Below are 22,828 nucleotides of genomic sequence, written 5' to 3'. Positions count from 1 at the left end.
ATAAGAGCCTATGTCACTCATGTGCGTAGCCTCTTCAAGAGAATCCCCATGAATGAGTGATGAATGAAAGAGTGGTCTCCATGGTGTTCATAAACGAAATCCACAGCGAGGAGTTGTACAAGGCTTTGGCAAGTAACTCTAGCTTGCACCGAGACGTGTTAGCTAGGGTCTTTGATGAAGCAATTAGGGTGTATGACTAGTTGAGAGAGAGAAGCTCCCGTAGCTCAAACCACGATAGCTCCAATCAAAGGACCACAACCTTGAGTGAGGGATGAACCCCTAGCACGCAGGATAGGGGAAGAATGTAGATCAAGGCCAGGAGCTCGCCGAGGTGAAAATTGGAGCTAGCATACGTATAGGAATTGGTAAGGAAACCAACGCGATTGTATGTCCAATGTGTGCATTGTGGCGGCAACCACCTCCCACCAGAGTGCCAAGATCCTAGGTCTAGGCCTTGCATGATTTGTTGTGGATTCAGCCATGATGCCATGCACTATAGGTTACATAGGAGATTTCCCTATGTTCAACAGTACAACCTACCATACCTTGGGAACAAGCCACCAAATTTCCTTAGAAGAGGAGCCCAGCTGCTGGCACTTTCAGCACCAAATGATGCAAAGCCTATCATCCCTGAAATGGATATCAACCCGACACGGCCACCAGGACCCTACATGACCCATCCACTAAGTGATGGTCCAGTCCCCATTATGTGGAGGATCCTAACAAAGACAAAGCCTACATAAACCCTTATCTCTTGTACGATGAAGAGGGAAATCTAGTGCCGATGATGGCATTAGGTAGAGGTAGGGGAAGAGGATTCACAGGGCTAATCCAAGATCCAATGTGTTGGACTTTGGTCACCTAGGCCACATATCATCACGCTATCCAGAGAAAGAACAACTAAATAAGAAAAAAGCTGACCTCAGATGTGTCGAGTGCAGCATCAATCACCTCTTTGCTGATTGCCCTAGACGAAAGCCATCCCCTAGCCCAAAAAAACATGCCCTTTGTGCCCTTGGGTTTGTTCAGAGTAGAGATGTTTAACAACGAGGATACACCTATCCTACTACATATCATGACCCAGAGCATAAATAAGGCAGGCGAGAATATCACTGCCATGGCCCAACAATGTAGATTGAGCCACTCAATAGGAAAAAATAGCCAATGGAGAAGGAGGAAAAATACTGGTGTAAGGGTCACTCTTAATACTGAGGGTGCGACAACACTAGTGACCAGCCAGAAGGTCATGAATGCAGAGGCAAAAACTATCACTCCAAAGATGGCAGAGAAAGGGAATGCAAAGGTAGGGGAGTGTCCCTACCCTATGTGCCAACTCAAGTTAATATCCAAGGTTAAAGAGTGGGTAAAAGAAGCCCATGAGAACCTCAAGGATGCTGAGCCCATCTTAGAGGACGAGATCAAGGATCTCTCTAGTGTAAGCACGCTACCTGCATGACCAAGGTCGAGAGATGCACCCATGCCATAGGCGGTGCCACTTAGGTCAACAAATCTAGATGCCACAGGCTAGTCAGTCAATCAAAACCAGTGGCCAAGGAGCACAAACCTAGGAGAGATACAAATAACCAACAACCTCCTCATGACCTTAGTGACCACCCTAGTGACCCTGAGTTTAGGAGACCTACTCAAACATCACCCCACGCTATGGCAATAATTGAAACACTGGATAGAAGCACCGATGGAGCATGCCGCTGTTGACTTGCATGATCATGATGTAGTCATGCAAATACCTAGTTTGAAATTGCACTCAATGGTGAAGTCACTACACGTTAATGCCTTTTGGGAAGGCACTGAGAGGCACATAGTTTTGCCTATCCTAGCCCTGGGAGATGCCACACAGAAAGGAATTGTAGATACCGAGGCAAGAGTGAGTGTGGTGAGCCATACTATGCTCCAAGCTTGGGGAAACCCACCCATCGAAACCGCTAGGTTCAACATCACTCTAGCTAAGGGAATGAAAGTAAGGCCATTTGGAGTCTTAAAAAATTGGCAACCTCTATCGACCTAGATGTCATCTTTGCCATGCTCAAGGGTGACACACCAATAAGGAAGTCTCATGAACCCCTGACCAAATACATTCTTGGCCCTGACAATGAGTGAGATTGGATGCACATACTAACAACCATCGATCTCCCATTCTCAAACGAGGAGACATACAAATAGGCTACAAAATTGCAAGTGTCTCAAGGAGGGAGCCCGTAGTGACCCTCTGTATGATGGCAAGAAGCTCAAGCAGCCAACCTAGACCTAATGTTCCTAGCAACAAGCTAGAACTACACGAAACCCTCAAGTATCTAACGGGCAAGTTGACTAGCAATCCCGCTGCTAATCTCAAGCCCCTCAGAGACCTCCTAAATGCTCCTCAGTGGAGATGGACTAAGGTGCATGACGTGAACTTAATGTACAATTGGGCCTTAGTTACCGACAAAGGACATGCTAGAGACAAGATTCCTGGGGATAACAAGCAAACAAGAGAAGCCAATTTTGATGATGAGTATGAGGACTGCTACTCCATTAGTGAGGAGACCAAGGAGGAGAGGTAGACACCATAGAATACATCAATGAAGGTGAGGGCATAGGCTTCTTTAATGGTAGTTGCATAAAGAAGTACCATCCTCCCACACACCCACTGCATGAGCCCCCCTATGCTGGAAGCCCCTCTCAATGTCCATCTAGCATCCATCACACCGAACTAGAGGATGAGGATGAAGAGGTAGTAGCACTTGCATACCTACCATCATGGCCACCACTCAGCACACACATGCTTTTGATGTCTTGCTTGATGAGGGAGTTGACTTCAATGTCTTAACCTACACTCATTGGACCCTCATTGGTCAGCCACAGTTACAGCCCACCAATGCTAAACTCAGCCCCCATTTGGGGGCAAGTCAAATGCACTCCTAAGGAAGTGTAAGATTGCAGTTTCTATCAAGTCTAAGAGCCTACCTTTCATCTTCTATGTATTACCAAATACAAAGGATTCAAGTCAAGAAGTGCTATTTGGATGCACTTTCAAGAAGTAAGCACTCTACAACATGGACTATGATCTGTAGTGGATTCACCTTTCTATTGGCAATGTTCAAATCATGACAGCTTCTAGCAAAGGCAACAAGGCTCCACCAAAGCCTGCGATGCCACTGATAGAGCCACCTAGGACCAAGCAAAAGGAGGGGGGTCGTGAGTTATAAAAACCCACCTAGACCACAAAACCACCACCAACTAAGGCCATTCCCAAGGCCACATAGCCCACACTTAAATGGGTGCCAAGGCACCCAAAAATGGCCTATGCACAACAAGAAAATACGACCATGTAGGGCCAATAGCTATCATTCGAAACCTAAGCGACTAATCCGATGCTATTGGCATAGATGAAAAATCAAGCCGTGATGCATTCCCAAAGATCTAGGCACCAAAAACAGCCTACGCACAGCAAGCAAATACGACCCTGTAGGGCCAATAGCTATCATTCGAAACCTAAGCGACTAATCTGATGCTATTGGCATAGATGCAAAATCAAACCGTGATGCATTCCCAAAGAACTAGTGCAATCCCAAGGATACTACAAAGGCAACACCTGGATCTTGGTACCCAAGACAAGAGTTCCTAGAAGCATAGCCAACCAACTATGACCATCAACTGCCACCCCATCTCCAGGAAGCTCCATTCCTGCTAAGGCAAGGAACACCCAGGAAAACCGAGCTGCATACCCAGAGAACCCATGATGGTTGCGGTTAAAAAAACCCAACCAATATATCAATCGAAACAGTAACTCAATATCTCAGAATCATCTAAGTCCAGAGAGCTTGGCACCCTAGTGGCTGCGCAAGAGGGAAGCAATGCACCGTCCATGCCACTTGAGCCACCCTCAATACCCCAAAACAATGCTGGACACACGGATTGGACTACGGAGTTATTCTTAGATCTAGCACTACCTAGCCTACCACTCCTCGACGAACCGTTACTGTCTAGCTCAATTCCACCCCAACTACCAACATCTTAGGCCTTCCTATGAGCAACTTCATTTCTATCGGTCGCCAAGGAGCTCTAATAATATGGGAGATGAATTGGGTGACTTGCATCAAGCTCCTGGATAATACATTTACCACGTTCACTAGGAGCTATGAAAGACTTGACCTCGGCTTACTTGATGAAACCCTCGCCTCTGAGGTTTGTTCCTTATCCTGCACTTGGGAAGAATACGAGTTTATAACCATAACATCCCCCAAAGTCTCAAAGGAGTTGATTGATAATGGTGAAATCTCAAAAGAGCACACATTCATCAAACAATTAATAACATCCTAGCACAAGCCCCAAAGGCTTGTGTTAACCATTGAGATTGAGGAACTTACTCGCCTCACTAGCTCTAACTCCTCGTTCCTACAAAAATGGAGTAACCTACATCTCCAATGGGAGAAGTGGGGTTGCCAAATAATGACTAATGATGAGTAGTGACGTGCCATCAATACAATTGAGTATGACACCCAACTTATGTAGCACCAACCTCATTTAGGGTCTTGGCCACCACTCGCTCCAAACACCTAAACGACTAGGTCTTGACCCATCCTTACATTGATTGTATCCTTACAGAAGAAGAGCTACATGTGGCGAGCCACATCAACTCAAGTGACTTTCTAACCGATGTCCTGACTTACATTACCCAAGTATGCATTAGCCCTCATTAGCTCGATCATCATGCACAATTGGAATGCAACCCTATTTTCTATAATTTCTTGATGCCCAAGTAAATAGCACCCTACGGTGCTCAAATTTCTTGCCTCTCCCATGTCCAATCCTAGCACAATTTTTCTCATTCCCAAGGGGGGAGGGGGTAAACATGAAGAAAGGTGAAAACAAGGAAACGTGTTATAAAACCTTGGAAATGAATAGAACTGCTCAAGGGGTAATTCTTTTTGTTGCTTAAAGCATGTTCTTCTTGCCATAAAGGCATGATCAATTCCTGTTTATTTTCCAGCAAGAAAATGTCTTAGGAATACTAATGGTGAACCATGCTATGTGACATGAACCTAAAATGGTAGGGCAAGATAAAGGCAGCAAGCTTCCGTTCGCAGAGGAAGAGCAAACTAAGTATGGATTGATGGTAGAAATGAGGGGCTACAACCAATTCACATTCAAGCATGTCGTGAACCTAAAAGGCTTCATCATGAAAGAGCCACCCATAAAATGACTCGTGGACCAGTGCAACCTGCAAAAGTATGTAGAAAAGGTTGGGCAAGCAGTCAACTATGAAAAATGTGCAGAGTTTTTGAGGAGCTTCAATGCCAAAAGGAACTGTGGCATTGTGACAATTAGGAAAGGGGAAGAAGACGATCAAGTAGAGGTGGAATTGAGCCCTGAGGTGGTAGAGAAGGCCCTAGGCTTAACTAGCAGGACTGAGCGACACCAAAAAAGGGACGCATACAGCATGCTAGGGATGAACAAGGCTACCATACACATAGTGGATGGGGTTAGTTTAGAGGATATTCCAAATCTTGAGACCAAGTTGTAGGTAAAGATGGTCCATACTCTCTTCTCCAGTCAAAGGTTCAATGCCCTTATGAACAGAATCAGGGTGCCATTGTTGGAGAGCATCGTAGTAGGATCCTCAGATGAAATAGATTGGAATGCCTTCATGCGCAAAACCATTAAAAGCTCAACGAAAGTTTGACCACTAGTAGAATGCTAGAAAGAGAAGAATCCCTGACCTCCATAGCAAGATTAGTTCGAAAGAAGTCATCCTCCAAAGCATCCACCGTTAGGTTCGATGGGTCCTAATGGCCATCATTCAAGAGGCCTTGAAGGATAGAGAGGAGGTGGAGAGGGAGTAGGGAAAACTCTTGATCAAATGCCTCACCATGAACAAGTGCGATCAAATGAAAGGACTATAAGTGATAAGGAAGAGTAGGATATGCAGTCCCCTGGCCAAGGAGAGCCGAAGGCACAGACGAAGGGAGCCACATCAAAGCTGAAGAAGGAGACAAAAAAAATGATGAAAAGGGAGGAATGGACCGAGTTTAGGAAGGCCCAAAAAGAGTCCAAGAGTGCCTAAGATGAGAGAACGAGAAGAGCTAAGAGAGAGGCAGAAGAGCTAAAAAGAAAGAAGATGAAGACATGGCGAAGGCCATGCACAAGTCTATAGAGGAGGCCTACAGTTCCAAAGAAATGGCCACCTTGAGCCCACAGCATGAAGGTGAACCAAGTGGCAGCACTGAAGTAGCCCTAGTCATCCCACAAAAGGGCAAGGCCCCATTGGACCCCCTCCCTTTGACTCTCACCCCTCAAACCACCACCACTACCTCCACCACATAGGAGCCAGCATCTGCCATGGACACCACTCAGATCATGTCCATGATGCACTTCCTAGTCACAAAAGTATGAGAGATGGCACAAGGGATAAGAGCCAAAAGGTTGTCTATGGTGAATGCTCAGTCCAAGCAGAACCCAAAGTGGCAAAAGATGGGAGCGTCCAGTACACCACTGCCAATGATGCCCCCGGCCACGGACTATGATACTTATGTGGCAGAACTCCTAGCCCAACTAGAGAGGGCCAAGGAAGAGAAGAAGGCTACTACTGTGGAGCTGGAGGCCGAAAGAGAGGCTGCGGTAGCCCTATGAATAGAGATCACATGGCAAGCCTCTGAGCATCAGAAAGAAATTCGGAGCTTGAAAGAGCAACTCAGTGCCCAAGAAAATAAGGCTCAAGAAAATGAAGATCGTCTAATGCAAAGACTAGAGGATGAAGCCCAAGACTTGGTGGCACAGCAATGGGGCTACAAGTGTCTCATCTAGCAATATGTTGAGCTCCAGCAGCAAATGGCATGGGTGGAAGCTATGCATGTAGAACTACAAGGAAGCCCCAAAGAAGGAGACCACGCACCAAAAGAACAACACCAAGAACAGGAGGATGCCCTGGTATTCTAGCTATGGATGACAATGGAAGAGGAAGGAAGGCTAGAGAGAGAAATAGAAGCCGTGTCAGAAATGAGGGCAAAGGCCATCAACAAAGCCACAATAAGCCTACAAGACAACTTGAAGAACACCCACGAGGAGGTGGAGGCACTAATGGCCATGGTCATGACTGAAAGGAAGCTGCATGGGAAAGTTGTGTGCAAACTACTGAAGATCTATCAGAACTAATTGCAAAAGCCTACCAATAGTACTCTATGGCTGAGAAAGGTAGGAGGATGGCCAGAGGAGCAGTGGAACCACTGGGATAAGGAGAAGACCCAAATGATGGAAATCTGGAGCGAGCAGCAACAGGTGGTAATGATGTTGTCTCAGGAGATGGAGATGGGCAAGGAAGACATATAAGAAAAGGCACAGCACGGAATGCAACCTTGAAAGAGTGCGGGGACTGACAGAGCACTTGGCAGTATCAGAATGTGAGAGGGTGCTCGCAGAGTCTAGAGAGCTGAGGCCGCTAAAGCGTGCTCCAACACATAGAGGCAAGCCTTTTTGAGGACTGTGCTTCATGTCACACAAGTTGAAGGAAAGGAATTGGTGGAGAGAATGAGGAGGAATTTGGAACTGAAAACCAGAGATTTAAGATATGGCCTACAAGAGTGTACACTTCCAATCGGCACGGGCATAACCAAGGAGCAGCAATGTAGCTACTTACGACAAGCCGACCTCTCCACCAATGAGCTTAGCGAACTTGGATTCAAGGAACAAGAGCAGCCCCACCCACCCCCAATCCAACTTCCTGTGGAACAAGACACCGAGGAAGGGCCTAACCTCGAGCAAGTATTTGAAGAAGAACCACAAATCCAAGAGCACAATCCGCCCTCCCTAATCTACCCTCAGAAGCGCCAGAGGGTACCCAAGTTTCCAAGCTCGTTATTGTTGTAAGAAGAAGAAAATAGAAACTTGTGGAGCAAGCCCAGCAGAGGACGCAGCCATGGCCACAACAACTTCTTGACGAGCCCATGCTACCACACGAGGATCACTACCCCGTTAAACTGGCCGTAGGACATGACTATCTGGCAACAACAAGAGCTCCAATCCTGACCCTTTGAGTTCTCTTTCCTCTTCCCACAGGCCTTAAACCGAGTCTTACCCCTGGAGCTAGTGGAAGGAATCATTTGTTAGGGCAATACCCTAGCAAACCGATGGGACAAGGAGCGGAGCATCAGCATCACATCCAATGGAGGCAGGAGCCCACGAACTATTGGCACGACAAGGTCTATCAAGTTTCCAAAATCATCCAAGTCTACGAGGCATAGAAAAAGTTGCGAATAAGGATTTTGGACACCAAATTTGATGCATGGATGGCTTTCTAGGGCATGCCATAGGAACAATGAAATGATCTCACCTACATGCCCTACCCTCGTAGACACGGGGTGGATTACGATAGGGGGTGCATGGCAGGTAGACTTTCTGAAGATCTACAATGTCAATGTAGCAACTCTCAAGGAATGCATGACCTTTAGAGTAGGGGACTTGAACCCTTCTATTAACTGCTTCCTCGTGAATTTCTCTTCCTGCCCAAACCCAGCCTTCATAACCACTTGCAATTACTTGAGGATCATTAGGTTTTTTCTTAAACAAAAGGCAGTAGTAGCTGAGGAAGCCCACCTCCCCCCACTCTTTTTTGGCATTAACCTAGGAATAGATAGTTGTGCTATGGCTAGGCTCATGATGAGGGCAACCTTGCTTCCCTCGTTTTTCATGAGGATCCTTGAAGACATGGATGATAGCCACTTAACGAGGTGTAGCCATCCTTTTTTGTCAACCACACCTCTCAATGTGAGGGCTAACATCAAGGAATACCTGCAGAGCCATGCCTTCTTGACTAAATCCCTAAGGCCACCTCGTGACTCATCTGAGTAACATCAAGTCTGAGAACACCCCTATGTAGCAAAAAAAAAGCTATCACACATCGCCACCGCAAGTTGCATATCCACCACAGCTATTGCACCTAGGGGTCCTCAAGCTAGGCATGTCTGGTGGCCCTGATTGCCAGTCACGGCTCTATTCCTAACCCCCTAGCCTCATTTTGATCCCCCACTTCTTGCTTAGGGCACATCAAGGGTAGGACACACCCAGGGAGATAACACTCACATGTGGTTAAACCTATCACCCTAAGCTCCATCCCACTAGCACGCGCACAATGCACCACACGACAGTGGGACACACCCACACCTAATGCACCTTTCTTTTCTTTCTAGGTTAAATTGAAAAGGCCCCACTACCAGCTTCAGAGACCCCATCATCCATGCAATGCCCTCCCCATCCTCCACCATGTGCCATCAGATAAAGCACAACCCTTCAAGGGGTGAATGCAATAGCCACGATTAGAAAGTGAATGAAGAACATTTGGAACAACGTAGGTGAACTCAGTCATGGAGAGTTAAATAATGGATCCATCTAACACCATTTTGAATTTCCCAAATGAAACCGCCCCTCAACATCCCTCCAACACCAAGGATCATATCCAATCCCAAGACCTCTCAATTCCAAAAATCCCTCTAATACTAGGGCCCCTACCTAGCCCAAGGGCCTGTGAGTTCCATAAATCCCTCTAACATGTCCAAAAATCCCTCCAACACACCCCCACCATGGTATGTCCACAACCTCAAGAAACCCCTTGTAACGTGTCCGCTGGAACCCTCTAGGACACGTCTTAGCAGTCCATCGGAAAGGTTGTCCAGAAAACTCCGCCCGGCACTCCCATGGAATGTTACGGGTTTTGCAATCTAGGTCTTTCCGATTCTGCCACATAGCGGAAGTATCCTGGCCGTTCCCACTTAGGATCGACCTGAATTTGGGTTTCCTGTTTGGTCATTAGCTAGCAACAACTAGCGTCAGACCCGAGCGAACTACTTTATGCAGAAACGCCAGGTCCGAAGCGGATTCAAGCTGCACTTGGTTCAAGGAGAATGGGAAACGAGAGGGATGCAAGGCTCGACCTCTCTGCCACAAAGCATAGTCTCATTCCGTTCCCCTAAAACAGCGCGAATCGGGTAATAGTTAATTCTAAGTCATCGTTCTCGGTACCTGTTTCGGTGATGACGATCATCCTCTGTTTGTTGAGGACTTTGAGAAAAGTTCCCGGCTAACCGGGACCACCCATCCATAGGACGGACCTATGGTCCATCCTCCGCACTTTCCTCGGTTTGTTTTAGTTATGTAATTACCTACCACATTAGTTTGACATATACAAACAGCTTCTTTGATTAACCCTGTTATGCACTGGTTCCTTCACGTAATCTTATCACAGGACATAAAGAAAACAGTGCCAAACAACTCCTTTATTATCATTTTATCCTTTTATCTTTGAAATACAAGGAGTTCCCGCCCGTAGGCGTATTCATAATCCGCCCGAAGGCTATCCAGTAATCCTTCCTGTGATCACTATCCCAAGTTTTCGCCCGTAGACTAGTATGCGGGCCTCAAGATCCAATCCCGAGTCACGTTAGTCTCTTGTGCAGGACCCGGAAGGCGAGGGATTTACAGCCAGAGCCCCCCCTGGCACCCAAGCGTCCTCCTGCTCCAAGCAGAACTCAACGGAGAGACCTCTCACGGCGGGTTCGGTCCACGTTCCCGGCGCGGTTCACAACCCCCTTGGTTAGGGTTAGGCAGGCAGTCGGGGGTAACTGAAGCTGCCTCTCAGGCACCAACCTGAAGCTTTAGATATATTTTCATCCTTTAGTTCATTGAGCAAACAATGCAAACAGTCCTTTCTAAACTGTTACAAGCACAATCAATTTCAATGGTCGTTTAGCTGGCAAACTGTTAAGGAGTGGCTCCTTTTCTCCGAATGCAACCCGCATTCGATCCGGAATCAATTGCAACTTGGCAAGATTCCTATCATTCTTGGTTTAGGGTTATACCCTACCAATGCTTAAGGTTCTGTTGTGGCAGGATCCAGCGACCATGTCGCTTTAGTTTATAGTCTGGTCATTTGCTTCAAGGCAAATACTTAACTTTCCTTTTCCTTGGCAATTTTTCCCCAAGAAAAGTGAGTAACAGGATGATTAGCCATCCTCTTGTAAGTTAAATTCTTTCAATAACTTGCCAACCTCATTTTGAGAGACGATAAAGCTCTCTTGTGGACAAATCTCAAGTCTATACAATGTTGCAGCTTTTTGCTCATGTTTTGCATCTATTCCACGGGATCATTCTACCCATTGCTTAGCGTTCCTCGATCACGGAGTTTACCTCCATCGAGTAACAGGGTTTTATTGGGTATCTTCCAAATCAATCCTAATTAGGTTGGCCCATGGTTCTAGAATCCCTTGTGGTTTATGTGATGTAGGCAACACAATATACTTGTCTTACGACAAGGATGAACCTTTTCCAAAGGTGATAAACTAGATCAATAGTTACAACTACACCAATACATGCGATCCACTGTTCTACACATCACATGGTTCACAATAACCCTATCCTTTCTTGGCAAAGTAAAGATGCCTGATAATCTGGACACTAACTTTCCTAGGTCCCACTAAGACTTACCCCAAATAATCATGCCACTTGCAAGTCTTAGATCATGTTTGTGCCCTTCTATTCCTCTTCGAATAACATCTTATGGTGTTAACTTCCCTCATGAATCATTACACGGAAGATCTATCTAAAAATGGGACATGCCAATAATCTTTCCATGCCTAGTATAAAGGTGTACCTTAATAAGTTCAACCTTGTAATGATGCAACAGTTGTCCTCGGCTCGTCACTTTAGAATGCACAAAAGAAAACTTACTAATAAGGTCTGCAAATGCATAGACACCTTATGCTCTTTCATTAACTCCATGATCAATTCCCATATCTTAAGCTATTTCTAATAATGTTCATATAGCCAATTCATTTTCCAATTGCATTTACTTGACTAGTTGCATTTGACATGCATGAGTGCCTCCTAGTCCATGAAGTTATCGTGAATAATTCAATACTTTTGTGTGGAATCCAAATAGATCAAACCTGGACTTGCGGACTCCGGAAAATATCCACGTATGCTCGGGTTGAGCCTTCCGCATCGCACCTTGTGATCTTCCTAGAGACCATCGCGAATTCGATCTCCAGCTAGCCTTTGTGGACTTCAACTTTTTGCCTTGGCTTGCAATCTTATGACCTTGGCTCGCCTCCTTTGTATGCGCAACTCTCTTTGTTATATGGCTTCCTTGACCGAAGTTCCGGTTTGCGGAATTTGCCTTGGCGGGCCTTAGGGTTCTTATGAGATCCCTTTGACAGTGGCGATTTGAGAGCTTTAGTCCTCCTTGAAATTCCGGATTAAGGAAGGATTGATGATGTCCGCGGAAAAAGGCTCTTGCGAATGGGCCTTGCACGAATAGGACTTTAGAGTTCTTCTTCTTCTTCTTCCAAAAATCCAAGGACCGGCCTTGGGGTGGAATTGGTGGGGAAGGTTCGTAAACTACCCCTTCATCTCCTCAAAGTCCCGAGGGTTAAAAGATATTGGGAAGGGTGTTTACGAATCCCTCTTCTTCTCTACAAGATTTTGGCCAAGAGACTTATGGGAAATCGTTGAGAAGGTTCGTCGCCTCCTCTTTCTTCAAGTTCCGGGGTGTGTGCGGATAGGCCGATGGGCAACGTAGTGGGAAGGACTTTTGTCACCTCCTATTCTTCAAATCCGGGAAAAATAATGGGCTTAACGAGGCCTCCTCGTGTCACCTCCTTCTCTTCTGAATTCTCAGGGGATGTGGATAGACTAACGGAGAAGAGTGAGTGGGAAGGGGGCTTAAGAAGCCCCCCCTTAGAAGCTTCTTGAGGAAGCTTCTAAGAAGCTTCCTGGTTGACTTCAGCACGTGGATGAGGGGGAAGGGGGTCGTGATCAGGCGGGCGGCGGACCATGGCGGACTGGGTGGCGGCTGGCGTGGCGGCTGGACACGGCGAGCTGGGCGACTCCTGCGGCAGCTGGCGACCCCCCTACACGGTGGCGACCTCCACCTTCCTATCACAGGCCACCTTCCTCATGGCGCCCTTCCTCGTGGCGCCCTTTTCCCCCACATGGCCAGCCACTCCCACAGCTACTCTCTCCTTCACACGGCCACCTCCCTCACGGCCATCTCCCTCACGGCAGTCCTTCCCTTCCACACGACCTTCTGCCGCCATCTCCCCTTCACAGCATGCCCCCACCCCTCCCCTTAGAGGGGGTTCTTATAGCTTCTTAGGGAGAGAGGGGTCTGCCCACGTGGTCGGATGCATGGCCTCTCTCCCATCCTTCCTTCCCATGCTAAGCCATCCCCTTTCCCCAAGCCACAAATCGGCTGGGGAAATTAGTAAAAAAATTTGCAATAATCTTACCTTTATCCTCTTGACCTCTTCCCAAGAGGCTGTTCTCCCGCGGTTATGGGGTTTGAATCCTCCGGTCCTATTCTCGTAAGGTAGAGTGTCACTATTTCCCGCGTGTAGCTATAGCTCAACTGCTGGCACTAGTGATAATCCTTGCACGAGATTCGTATGACGTGCAGCAAGTTAATATTTACCGTACATGGTACGCGGAAATATTACACCCCTAGCATCCTAGTACCACCGTCCCTCTCACCACCAGCAAGTGCCATGGGACTGGCACTCCTCTAGGAGGGGGTAATGTTGACCCTCAGACGAACAAGATGGAAAATCAAGAAAATCTAAAGCAGAAGATAAGGTCATGAAAAAGTGAGACGGGAGACGACGGCGTGCCTAGAGAAATATGGAAACACAAGAAGTGCAAAAAAGTCCTAAATCAAAGAGAAAGGCACACAAGAAAAAGCGCAAGTCAATGCTTTTGTTAAGGAATGCAAGGCGCACCACGATTTCTTTGAAGAGTACCGGGCTCTCACCCATGCAAATTGTAAAGGTGGATGGACAGTAGGAAGGAAGCTAGGAAGATAGGAGAAAAATGGAAAAAAAAGCCTAGGCTATGGCCAGCCATGTGCAAAGGGGATGACCGCCCAAATGGGATTTAGGGCTTTGTATATAGAGATCAAAAGATAAATGAGAGCTCATTCTTGTGTGTGGCCAAAAGTAGCTTTCTTCTTCTTCTTCTTCTTCTTCTTCTTCTTCTTCTTCTTCTTCTTGCTTGCTTGAGCTTGTGCTTGAGAGAGGGATTGTGAGAGTTGAGGGAGTGAGTGTTTGAGGGTGAGGAACTATGGTGGAGAAGCTCTCCATATTCTCCTCTCTTTTTCTCTTATCTTCTCTTGTCTTGTCTGGCTCGCGGTAATGGAGCTTGGAACGTGGAGCTTGAGGATGGAGCTTACTTGAAGCTTGCACTTGGATCGTGGAGCTATCGAAGTGCTCCAATTTAAGAGGAGGCAACTCAATTGGGCATGGAGGTAAGCTCACTACACTCGGAGATACATAGCGCATCGACTATATGAGAGGTAGCCATTACTGCTTAGCTTGGAATGCTTGAAATAATAAGCGGTCCGTGGGTCTTGACAGTTGATCGCCTCTATATCTGTTCTTCTCTTCTCTTCTCTTGCTCATGACAATGGAGCTTGGAGCGTGGAGCTTGAGGATGGATCTTTCTTTAAGCTTGCACTTGGATTGTGGAGCCACCGGAGTGCTTGAGAGAAGAGGAAACTTGATTGGGTATGGAGGTAAGCTCACTACACTCGTAGAGATGGATAGTGCATTGGCTATGTGAGGGGTAGCCATTAGTGCTCAGCTTGAAATGCTTGAACAATAAATGGTCCATGGGTCTTGGTGGTTAAGCTCGCCTCTACATTTTGGTTCCATTGCTGAGACCAACGGATTCAAGCCTTGAATGCTTGCATGCTTCAAATCAAGCATTGAAGTAGGGTTTTCCCTGAATGAGTGCTTGGCGTAGATAGGTAGGAAGTGAGGGAGCTTGAAGAGGTATTCGATCTCCTTAGCAAGTAGGTTTTTGGTTTTTTGGATTTGGAAAAGCATGTTGGAGTAGTGTAGGTGTTTTCTTTATGATTTTTGTTTACATTTAGGTAGGATAGGAGTAAAATAGTGTGAGCACATAGTAGGGTTTTTACTGCTATATAACAAGTTGAAATGGGAAAAAGAACAGCAAAAAAATAAAATTTTGGATTAAATGCTGGTAAGAGAAGCAAGACCAAGGTGAATGCACACCTGGGCAGGGCAAGAAGATGCCACAAGTGGAAAGGAAGACCTCACTTTGCATTTGAGAGATTAAGGAGAGCTTCAAAGAGAGAGAGAGAGACCTCTTGATGACAGAGGAGATCACAGCTTTGATTTTGGTGCTTTTGATCGATCCAAGGACATAAGGATCTTCTTTTTATGCCATTGATGTGATCTAGAAGGTATGACAGGGAGCCGTGATGAGCACTAGGAGAAATCAGTCAAGAATCATCGTGTTGCGCCATCGGGTTTGCAGTCAGTGGAGCACTGTGTCCTAGTCCACCGACTCCCAAAGTCGGACAGTCAGACCATCCTACTAGGAGCATCAGACCATCCGACTCTAGGAGTCAGATTGCCACTGCAGGTCCATCGGGCCACCCGTCTCGGGAGTCAGACACTCTTTGATAGTTGGGGACCAAGCCCTTTGGTCCGATTGGACCAATTAGATATCCAACCATCCAATCAGACAAACTTTCCCACCAACCAGACCGCCTGTCCAATTAAACACCCCATTTATCCAATTGGACGCGCACAACAATAGGGTCACTCTATAGTTGGACCAACCATAGAACTCGGACCTAACTACCAATCGGACCACTCTTCAAAATTAAACCCAGTCGAATCGAGAACGTTTGACTCTGAAAGTCAAACCATCGAGAATCGGATAGCAATCCCATTCTGGGAATCAGACAAACAAAACAAAATAAGAAAATACAGACCCAAAGACCATATAGAGCCAAAAATATAATATAGATCTATTACTAGGCTGAAATCTAGAGCAAGTAGTTCAAATCTTGGTTACGAACAATCCTTCAAATCACACATGGTGTTTAGCGTAATGGCTTTACGGGTCGGGGGGGACTGCCCCCCCGGACCCCCGCAGAGGAGGCTTTGCCCCCTCCACACCTCCCCCAAGTAGGTTGGAGAGAAAACACATGCCGTGATAGGTCTTCCAAATTAGATCCTACTGTATTTAGGGCTCTACACAAGCATAGATTGTCACTTGCAAATAACAACCAAAAGACTAAACTTGAACAAAGACAAACAAAGACCCTAGAACCTCAATGGGCCAACCTAACCAACAAGGGCAAAAAGACCATACCACAAAAATGTAATGTCTCCCTTTTTTCCCCCCTGTGACCCCTGTGCTCCCCCAAAGGAACAGTCCCCCCCAAATTTTATAAAAAAATTTAATCTCTCCCTCTCTCTCCCCCTGCCGTGGCATGGCGGGGAGAGAGAGACAGAGAGGGCGGGTGACGTGTGGGAGCTGGGGGGCATGCAGGCTGTAGGTGGTAGCGGCCCCCCTATAAAACCTCCCCCCTCCCTCGCATAGGGCAGCGCCCCCTCCAGGTCCACAAGCGGCTCTCCTCCAGCCTCGCTAGACCAGCGGCCCCCTCCAGGTCCACATGCGGCTCCCCTCTAGCCTCGCCAGACTAGCACCCCCCTCGGCTCGACAGGTAGAGTGCGCCCCCTCTCCAGCTTAGGTAGAGTTTTTCCCCCCGTTGCTACAGAAGTCCCCCCCCTCCATCGCCTGTGCAGGTGCCACCCTCACTGGACGTGACGTCAGTAGAAAAGGAGGTGAAGAGAAGGAGAGGGAGAGGAGAAGAGGAAGAGAGAGTGAGGAAGAAGAAGAAGAAGGTGAAGAAGAGGGAAAAGAGAGAAGAGGGAGAGAAGAAGAGAAGAAGGAAGAAGAGAGAAGAGAGAGAAGAGAGGAAGAGAGGAAGAGAGAAGAAGAAGAAGAAGAAGAAGAAGGGGAAGAAGAGGGGAGAGAGAGAAGAGGAGAGAAGAAGAGAAGGAGAAGAAAAGAAGGAGAAGAGACGAAGGAAGAAGAGAGAAGAGAGAAGAAGAAGAAGAAGAGGGGAGAGAGAGAAGAGGGAGGGAGGAAGAGAAGGAGAAGAAAAGAAGGAGAAGAGAAGAAGGAAGAAGAGAGAAGAGAGAAGAAGAAGAAGAAGAAGAGGGGAGAGAGAGAAGAGGGAGAGAGGAAGAGAAGGAGAAGAAGAGCAGGAGAAGAAGAAGAAGGGGAGAAGAGGTAGTAAGAGGAGGAGAAGAGAGAAGAAGGGAAGGAGAAGAAAAGAAGGAGAAGAGAGAGGGAGAAGAAGAAGAGATAGAGGAGAGGAGAAGAAGAGAAGGAGAAGAAGAGAGAGAGTGAGGAAGGAGTAGCAGGAGGAGAGGATAAGAAGTAGAAGGAGGGAAGAGAAAGAAGAAGGGAGAGAAGAGGAAAGAAGAAGTGGGTAGAGAAGGAGAAGGAGAGAAAGGGAGAGAAGAAGAGAAGGAGAGAGAGAAGAGAGTGGGAGAAGAAGAAGAGATAGAGGAAAGGAGAGGAGAAGAAGAAGGAAAAGGAGAGAGGTAGAGGAATAAGAAGAAGAGGTAGAGAAAGAGAGGTGAGAAGTGGTAGAGGAAGGAGCAGAAGGAGAAAGAAGTGGGAGAAGGACAAGAAGAGAGGTAGAGGAAGAAGAGAGAGGAAGGGGGTAACCGCTACGAGTCACCCAAACCACTCTCCTGGCAACGAACCACATTCAGTGGTTTTCCAAATTGATCATGTCTAACCAAAACCGTTAAGGTCCGGACTGCCCAATCTCCGCAAGATGAATGGCTCCCAAGAAGAAAGTCGCAAAAAGCATAGGCGTCCAAGCCACCGGTAATGCTGGAGGGTCGAGCGGAGCGACCAATGCAGCACATATGAATCAAGCCTAGGTTCTAAGCGTTAAAATTTTAATTTAGGAATTATTTCTCATGGAAGGGATGAAAGGATTGATGTCCTGCATAGGGTTTTGTTTACTCTAAGAACTAAGTTGCATGCGCGAAACGGTAGAGTTTGGAATTCGCACAAGCCTCAGGAACGAAATGATAGCTTTTACACATATAAAATGATAAGGTTATCGCCTTACTTCACATAAAATGATAGCTTTTTAACCAGTTCAATGCATGAATAGTCATTTAGAATTCACGTTTCGCAATCATGGTTAAAAGAAACACATGAAATGTTAATTTCTGTTCATGAGATACACTTGCATCGTTAGACAAAACCCTAGACTTTCATAGATGCAAGTCACATGTGATCTGGGCATTGGGAATAAGCATAATTGCCTGTGAATTGTTTTATCAATCTTGCTGTGGATTATCGCAAATGAATACCCTTCTAGCTTAGTTGAAGCTGGTGACCTAACCCTAAATGGATTGTTGACCCAAGTTATGCTTGGCGATTTGTAAAGATTGTGAATCCCTTAAGAAATTGTTTTGATTTGTCCAGTTAAAATTCTAATTGTGCATGCAATGGGATTGTGATGCCTTGAAGCAAGAGGTTGTGTGTTCAACTGTTTGCTAATGTGGTTTTGGATGTTAACCCAAGTGGGGAGTGTTGATGATTTCATGGCTGGGTCTAAAATGACTGATTGCCATGGAAACAAAAGGGATGTTTTCCCTAGCAATTGTTACTATGTTGGTTGCTTAAGCTATGGTTGATTTCCTAAAAGGGATAATTAAGGAAGGATGGTGCTGGCTACCCCCCGCAAGCTGCCAAACCCTAACCAAGGGGGTTATTAATCCGCACTGGGAATGTGGACCGAACCCGCCGCGAGATGTCTCTCCGTGGAAATCACTTGGCATAGGAGGATGCTTGGGTGCCAGTGGGGGCTCTCGCCGTAAATCCCAATGCCTCCGGGCCCTACACAAGTACTCTACATGAATCGAGATGCGATCTTGAGGCCTCAATACTAGTTACAAGGTGGAATCTTGGAAGGATAAACCTTCGGATTTTTATTGCCGAAAGACGGAAGGATTTTTCTGTGGAGGCAGAAAGGAGCACTTAATTCTCCTGTATGGGTAGGAGACACACATTAATCCGAAGATAAGTTAAGGAAGTGTTTGAACTTGTTTTAACCTGTCTTCGTGTCTGTGGCCTAAATTGCGTGAAGGAACCTGTGACTAACGGGTTAATTAAGGAAGCTGCTTTTATGTGTCAAACATAGCATGGTAGGTAATTAGATAACTAAAACAACCCTCGAGGGAAGCATGGTGAATGTGATTAACGGTCTATCCTACAGAAGGGTGGTCTCGATTAGCTGAGAGCCTTCCTCAAAGGAGATGTTACAGGAAATGTAAGGAAAAAGTCGGTCTATGACCTTAGACAATGTTGACTAGGAACCCGGACTTCAGGTCGATCCTAGTGGGAATGGCCAGATTAGTTCCATTGCGGGACAGACTCGAGAGACCCTAGTTGGCAAACCCCGTGTCATTCCTTGGGAGTGCCGGGAGGTGTCTTCTAGATATATCTCTCGATGGATTGCTAAGACGTGTCCCGCGATTTGAGGAGCAGGCACATTACAAAAAACATGTATAGGTTGCATCAGGATTGCATCTACTCAAAATAGAATGTAACAACATCAAGCTATTGCGAGGATGGCTAGACATGACAGTCGTAACGATAGATGAACCTTGAACAACAGTGCACAGATGACCCAAGGTATCAGTAGAGAATCCAAATCTAGATGTGCAGTTGGGGACTCAAGGGCATGTATCAGAAGGCTTGAATCTATAAGCCAATACCCGGAAGATGAAGACATAGTACTGCTTTCTTATCTTAGGGTCAAACTCATCACAAAAAGAGAGCATAGTGTCGATGATGTCATTGATGAAGGAGTTGATTTTAATATCTTGACCTATGAAGCATGGACCCTACTAGGCCAAACAGAGCTCACACTGACTAATGCAACTCTTAGTCCTTATGGGGGACCCACAAGCACTTACAGGGAAGTGCAAAATCCTTGTCACTATTGAATTTGAAAGCTTGCCTATCCTATTCCATGTTCCTCCAAATAGTGAAAATTGTGGAAAGTAAACCCTCCTAGGACAACCCTTCAAAATGGCCACAAAGTGTGAGGCTGATTATGTAGCATAGAGGATACACTTGACACTATTGGGTGTGAGGATAATCACAACCTTTAGCAAGGTTGACCTCATCAAACCTCGAGGGAAAGATAAGGAACATTCTGACATACAAGGAAAGCCTAGTAAAACAAGAGCAAGGACTTGTTGAAAGAGTTTATAGAAGTGCATATTGAATAGAGAGAACCAGTGAGTGAGGCCATGCTTGAAACAAGAAGGTCAGGAGACAATGCCAAGGATAGGCTTTGGACTTACAAACATTCTAGAAGACCATAAAAGAAGCCCAAGCCTTATAGATGAAGGTATCAATGGTGGAGAGCCAACGCAACACATCGATGGATATACAAAGTGTTGCTATGTGCTCAAGGGTCTTATGCAGGTAACCTATGGATTTGGGTGCCAAAGCCCTACTAAACCATCTCTATTAGTCGAAGGCTAGATCTTACCTATGGATTTGGGTGCCAAAGCCCCCTACTTAACCACCTCTATCAGTTGAAGGCCAGATCTTATCAAAATTGAGGAAGTGCATGAGGAAATATAAACAAAAATCCAAGTCTCTAATCAACAACATTGGAGTGACTGAGCCCCTCACAATTGAAATCAAGAAACCAAACATGACTATTCGAAAGGTAGATCCTCAACCTAGCTTGCTTAACAAGTGAATACTAGATGTAATCGTTGAGTGTGCACAAAGACCACCACTGCCCAAGGAGCCTTTGACTTCCCAAGAGGATAAGGAGCACCACAAGCACAATGCTGCTCATGATAAGGCTGATTGGTCAACAAAGTAAATGCCAGAATTGTCTAACAGCCCCACGAGAAAATCCAGCCAGTCTGCCTAGGAGTCCCAAATCTCCTACACTTTTTTTTCCTAAATAGACACAAGAAGCACAACAATAGTTGTCAAGTACAACTTCTCAATCGCGATATCTGTCTCCATCTGAGCTTCCAAATGTCTAAGATGCGGGACATGACAGCACCCCTAATTCTCAACCTAGGGAAATTCATGTGCAATCAACCATGGCTAGCTCAAATCGATCTGTACAAGTGAATGCTCAAAGGGAAACAAAAGACACGACCACTTCCGATCTACCTAAGGACTTGACATTGCAGTCTATCAGTAGTAGCCAGTCCATTAAACTAGCGGCTATTACTTCCAATCAGGAATCACAGCAATCACAGGCTTCAGTCTTGGAGATGCCCCTTATGGAACGTGTCCTTAGCAATTCACCTACAGAGAAGAGGTGTTGCAACCAACATCCTTGACACCTCCAGCACTTCCAAAGCACCTAAAGCCTAAACTTGAGGAGAAATATCTGGAAGATTTGGCCAAGGAGATGGCACATTTGACTAATGAATGAGAGATAAAGTGCATGATGAAGCTTGATCACAAGCTGTCAGGCATCACACATGCGTACATCCACATGGATATCGGAAGGGCAACACCAAAGCACACAAAGCTCATAGCCAAACCCCTAACTTGGGATGAACAACAACAAGTTTGCTCCTGCAATGTAGCTATCACTGAGGAAGCCATGAAGGACATCCCAAAAGCCACGGGTAGACAATTGCGCTTGATACCCTCACTCTATACTACTCAATGTAAGACAAACAAGGAAAAGCTCAAAGTAATCAAACAAAAGGGAAAGGACAAGGTGACTTTGTGCAGAAATGGTAATCTTGCCAGCCAAAATTGGCCACTGACTAATGACACTCTCCGAGCAAAGGAAAGCCCTTTGGACATCAATACATGATCCCACATATGTTGCCCCAATCTCATTAAGAGTGTTGGAAATGGTTCATGAGGTCCATCTCTCTACAATTGTCCAAAAACATCCCTTGTAGGATAAATTGCTACTAGAATAAGATCTACATGTGGCTAGCAGGCTAGGAGTAGGGAACATGGTACTTGATGTTAGCGCATATGTCTTTTGCCTCACTCAAGACCCTGAAATCCTAGATATTTATGCTTCCCATCAATACAACCCTGACTTCTTTAGCTAGTTTCATCCAAGCTTACATGACAGGAATCCCAAACTATCTCTTGGTTCTACACTAGAGTCACCCAAGCCTCCTGAGCAAGAGAAAAAAAACTCTAAACACAACATCCACACTGATAAGAAGCAATGGAGACATGTTCCAATGGGTAAGGACAAGAGCCTAGAGCAAATGCCCCCTGACCCAAAGCAACTACCAATGCAATCGGATGAAGAGCTAAACGCAGGGGAATTAACTGAAGAGCTAGACTCTCCAAAAAGAGAGGCAGTTGTAACCTCACAACCTAGCGAGGCTATCCATAAGTCTGCAGTTATGTCCCATGAGGAGACACTAGGAATGGAGAATGTTGAGGCCCACCGACCAAGCACATCAACGGGCTGACCTAGTTTAGGGTCCTAAATCTTTAAAGAATACACCTCAATTTCCCAAGAAGAAGAGAAGAAAACAATGAAAATAATGGCAGTTACAAGTTGTTGAGGATGCCAAGAAGATTAAGATCAAGAGTGCTAAAGAGCTGAGGAACAAAGCATTGAGTCCACCGATGAATGAACCCATTGCCATCTCTCCTAATAGCAGTGAAATCTTAGACACATCCATGTATTCTAATAAGTCAAAGCAACCATTACCATCAACGGTTGCTTACAACACTTTATCCATAGACAATAGAACTTGCATTGACCAATCAAGAGTGGATACAACACTGTCACCATAGGTTGACAAAACTATACCGTTCACATCCGAGGAGAACCAAGACACAATAATAGCAAATCCTCAGGAGAAACATGAAAACCCCGAGGACATAAGCAACCCTCGCATTGACCAATCTAGGTCATCTAGGCCTAAGCCCTAAGCTATGCTAAAGCCTAGGGAAACTCCTAGAACCT

At 46.0% G+C, this 22,828-nt stretch overlaps 1 pseudogene; it reads right to left on the bottom strand.

Moving 5' to 3' along the window:
* LOC148024784 (glucan endo-1,3-beta-D-glucosidase-like) overlaps positions 1–13,082 on the bottom strand; it is a 163,506-nt pseudogene extending 150,424 nt beyond the window's left edge.
* Positions 13,083–22,828: the final 9,746 nt, after the last annotated feature.

Source organism: Lygodium microphyllum, chromosome 15 (genome assembly GCF_053477565.2).
Source record: "Lygodium microphyllum isolate KBCC chromosome 15, Lygodium_microphyllum_v1.1.10, whole genome shotgun sequence".
In the NCBI taxonomy this organism is placed as follows: domain Eukaryota; kingdom Viridiplantae; phylum Streptophyta; class Polypodiopsida; order Schizaeales; family Lygodiaceae; genus Lygodium; species Lygodium microphyllum.
Note: the sequence above shows the minus strand (reverse complement) of the source record. Positions and strands in the feature narration are given on the sequence as shown.